Source organism: Cebus imitator, unplaced genomic scaffold (genome assembly GCF_001604975.1).
Source record: "Cebus imitator isolate Cc_AM_T3 unplaced genomic scaffold, Cebus_imitator-1.0 Scaffold622, whole genome shotgun sequence".
Taxonomy (NCBI): domain Eukaryota; kingdom Metazoa; phylum Chordata; class Mammalia; order Primates; family Cebidae; genus Cebus; species Cebus imitator.
In genome coordinates, this window is record NW_016107937.1 from 547,451 (window position 1) to 552,161 (window position 4,711).

Sequence of the window (4,711 nt, forward strand, 5' to 3'; positions counted from 1 at the left end):
CATTGCAGTAAGAACAAAATACTACTCTTAAATGATGGAAACAGTCCAATATAACCAAACTCCTGCCAGGTACCTGGATGCCCCCACTGGGTAATAGTTCCCTATTAGTGCTTCATGTTGTTCTCTGCTGCTGGCGGATCGGACACTCAGCAATGACTATGGCCAGGTTGGGCCTAGTTAATTGCATTGAATCTTCTTTCCTAAATGAGCTTTATATTTTTTCTAAGAGTATCATATAATTAATTTCCTTAGATAAATTGCTGTCTTCATTAGATAAAATTAATTTCATTGGATAAGTTAGTATATTCATTAGATAAAATTAGTTTCATCAGATAAATTACTATATTCATTAGATATAATTATTTTCATTAAATTGCGAGACCTGATGATAGACTGGGGCAGAGAATGGTACAGCTCAGAAGGAATGTTTCCTCCTAGGCATCCTTCCACACACATGTTTTTTAGTCCACAAAAATTGTTAACGTGAGGTTTTTTTTTTATTAATGTCTGTCAGTTTGTAAAAAAAAGTTATGCATAAATCCCTAACTAACTTGAAATCACTAAATTTTACTTCCCATTTGTAACTCTCCCATTGTTGGAGTCTGAGTCAACTCTGATTATAGGCCTTTAAATTTGAATCTGTCTGTCACTTTCATTATTATTATTCAGCAGGTAAGTCAAAGGCCTGAGTTGATATAAAAGGCTGGGAACAATTTCACTGAGGTGACTGTCTTCAACCTCTGGATTTGCAAATCACCAAGCATTACAAGGCAGTCTTCTCTTGATATTTCTCTTCATTTATCTATTTACTATTTTGGGAAACCTGGAACTGATCATGTTAATCAGAATTGATTCTCAGGTTCATATCCTGTGTACTTTTCCTGAACAGTTTATTGACATATTTTAATAAATTCATTGACTTATTTTACTCCCCTACTGTATCCAATCAGAGATCCATCTCCTTTTGGCTGCTTTGTTCAAATGTACTTTTTTGTTGGGTTGGTGTGTAGTGAGTGTTTTCTTCTGGAATCAATGGCCTATGATCGCTATGTAGCAATCTACAATCCTTTGTTTCAGTAGTCATGTCTTAGAAAGCATGCAGCTGGCAGGGAGTCATGTGATATGTGACAGGCAGGTCACATATTCTCTGATATCTGCCTGTGTGATAAACAGCTTGGCATTCTGTGATTCCTGCATCAATCATTTTTTCTGTGACACATAGCTCTTTTGGCACTGGCCTGTAAAGAGCCAAATGGTGATCATTGTCTTAGACAAATGGTGATCTTAGAAATGGTGATCTTTGTCTCAGCTGGATTCACTCTTCTTAGCTCTTTCCTTGTCATCATGGTCACTTATATCACCATTGCCTCAGCCATCCTGAGGATCCAGTGGGCAGCAGGCAGGCAGAAGGCCTTCTCCACCTGCACATCCTACCTCATGGATGTAACTATCTTCTATGGGTCCCTGATCTTTCACCTAGCTGCCTCCTGATAACACATCATCACTGATCCATGCACAGTGGCATTTGTGTTCTATACAATTGTCATTTCCATGCTGAATCTACTCATCTATAATCTAAGAAATAAATGTGTGAAAAATGCTTTTCTTAGAGTCATACATAGAAAACTTTTTCCATGAAAAATGTATGTGCATTACAATTAAAACAAACTTGGATGGCTTCAGAAATGCAATTATGCCAATAACTAGGAAAATAGCAGAGTAACCTCAAAAAGCATAACACAAACTAAATGAGGACTTAGAGTGTTAAAGTTTGTGAATTGAGTCATCATTTTATTTGCTTATATGGAACACGGACTCACTGTATTTGGAGGTCAATTCAGCACATAAATTATTCAGACATAGACATGTACAAGGAAATAAGAGGTATCTAAACACCATATGTGACCATGCCATCACACTGAAACATGTTCAAAATTATTAAATTAAGAACATGCAGTTTTTGTCATTCTGTGCCTGGCTTATATCATGTAACTGGATTGTTTGTATTAGAATGGTGCAAAAGTGATTGTGTTTTTGTCATTTAAAAAAAATGGCAAAAACCACAATTACTTTTGCATCAACATAATAACTCAATGCGTAAGTGCTTAAGAAGAAGGATAAACCATTCCCCACGATGTGCTTATTTCACATTGCATGCCTATATCAGAACATCACATGTACCCCATAAATATACACATTTACTATAAGCCCATAAAAATTAAAAATTAATTAAAAAAACTAAAAAAAATTAAATTGACAATGTAATTTGGCATGGTGTTTTCTCAGCTACTAGCAACTTAAGAGTTAAAAAATGGGATTAAGGCATAAGAGCAGTTAGATTTTACTAAAAATATTAAAAGACAGATGATAATCTTAACGCAAAGACTAAATAAAATAAACAGGACTATAAACTAACAAAATACAAAAATAACCAGGCAAATATTAGCCACAGGGAAAAATAAGAGATTTAAATAATTTCAGTGCAATCAGTAATGGAACAACAAACATCAGGCAGTATAGACAAATCTCTTGATAATATGGAGTCATTTGAACCTCACGGTTAAGTGGTTGATCCTGTATCTATGAACACTATTTTAGACTACATAGAAAAATGCTCTGTTTATGGTGTATGTTTTCTATTAAAAAAAGAGTTTAATTTCTCATTAACTATATAATGTCTCATTAGTGGTAGCATAATTTCTAGAATACTTTGGGCGTATACAGAGATTCTTGCATCTTCAAACCAAATGGAAAACCTTTATTAATTCTTCAGTATTAAAGGAAGAAAATGTGTGTGTATTGTTTGTGTGTGCGGAGTTGGAGAGGTGGTGCTTTTCTTGAAAAGAGACTTAAACCTGATTTTACAAACTCTCCCAGGTGTTGTTAGAAGATAATCATTGAAAAAGTTTTATCAGTACTGTCTTAAATGCCTGTGAATCAATGAATAATAATGAGAGTTGGGCTATGATCTTTAAAATGTATGTTGAAGGGAATTGAAGATTAATTTGATGAGGCTCCTTTAAAAGTAAATGTATGTGCTTATACTATTTCTCTCCAGCAAGATTGTGAAGTCTTTACTAGACCAGTTTGCCTATTTATATTTGTGTACTTCATAACAACTAGCAAATGTATCAATATGAAATATTTAAGTAAATATTTTCTTTGGTTTTTCTTTGTGTGTGGAAGCACAGTGATGAATTCATTAAGGCCAAGAGGTCTGTCTTACTCAAATTTGTATATTTCTTTGTTGTTTGGACAGTTTTGTATATAATCTCATTCAAATAATGTTAGTATAGTTAGAAATTCTATTTATAGAATTCTTTCTCAAACATGTCTTATTTATATATTAAATATGGCATAGTGACTTGTATTTCTCCCAAAATGACTTTCTGAATGGCTAGAATATGGAACTAAGTTATGTGTTGTACATATAAATTTAAATAATAGAACACGATGATTAGGAATTCTGAGTTCTCCATATATCACAAACCATCATTCTGTAAAGAGAATGTCAGTCTTCAGTCTTGGGAGTCTCTAAGGGTAGTTCATGTGAATGGATCTGAGTGTGTACATCCTTGGGTCTCCAGAAATGATATTGCAAAGAATGATGCTTCGGCATACTGATCACTTTGAAATAAGAGTTTACAAAACCTTAGAAGCTGCCTCAGAGCCAAAGAGTTGCCCACCTTCTTCCTTTCCCTCCCACCAAGCACAGGGAGGGACAGGCTCTGGAATTTTCTTATCTGTCTTTTCAGAAGAAGGATATATCTTCTGAAAGGAAATGCAATTGTCTTAAACTCCTTCTCTAGGTATCTCATTAATTAGGAAAGATTAACTACTAAAGAAGAGAAGAGACTAAAAGTTGCCACCATACCTACACATACTTTGCAGCTCCAAGAGATGATCAGAGATTTTTATCTGCATAATAGATGGCCTTTGTTCACAATGTAGTTCTGTCCCTACCCTTAAATGGCTGGTTACGTTCATTTTCCTACTAGAATCATTTACAAACACACTGTCTATGCTTTGGGCTCATTCATTTCTCACCCATGAAAAGTGTATTCATGCCTCAAGCATCTGACACTTCTTTGAATCTCATATTTTGAGTGGCTCCTGTGCTTATGCAGGCTAATAAATTTGCATACATTTTCTCCTGTTTATCTACTGTCAGTTCATTTCTGCAGACTTGAATCTTCAGAGGGGAAAAGAAATTCACTTTAGCACTACACATTGACACATTCTAAATTAAATGATCATTTTTATAAGTGAATAAAACATCATAACTTTTCTATTATATTACATTTTTCCTGATTCTAACGTATGTATTTTTACATTGTATTGAATACATATTTTCTGTAGATAATTGCATATTCTTATTTACTTAGTATTAATAAAATTATATGTCAAATTTCTCTTTTTACATTATTAATGTTTTATTGCTATTGTTTCTAGGAAGAAAACCATAGCCTACTTTTTTTGTAAGACATAGTACTATGTTTTATTTGCCCCAACTCATGTCTAAATGTCCCTATATACTCTTCTCAATATGCTTCTCTCAGTTTCCCCTGGCATATTCATATCTCCCATCATTCTCTCTCCTAGTTGCTCCGTGTGCACCTTCCCTCTAGATCCTGTAACACAGGTCTTTCCAGGATAAGCCTTGCCTTTTCTCCAGTCATTCCTTCTTCTTTTTTTTTTTTTTTTTTTTTTT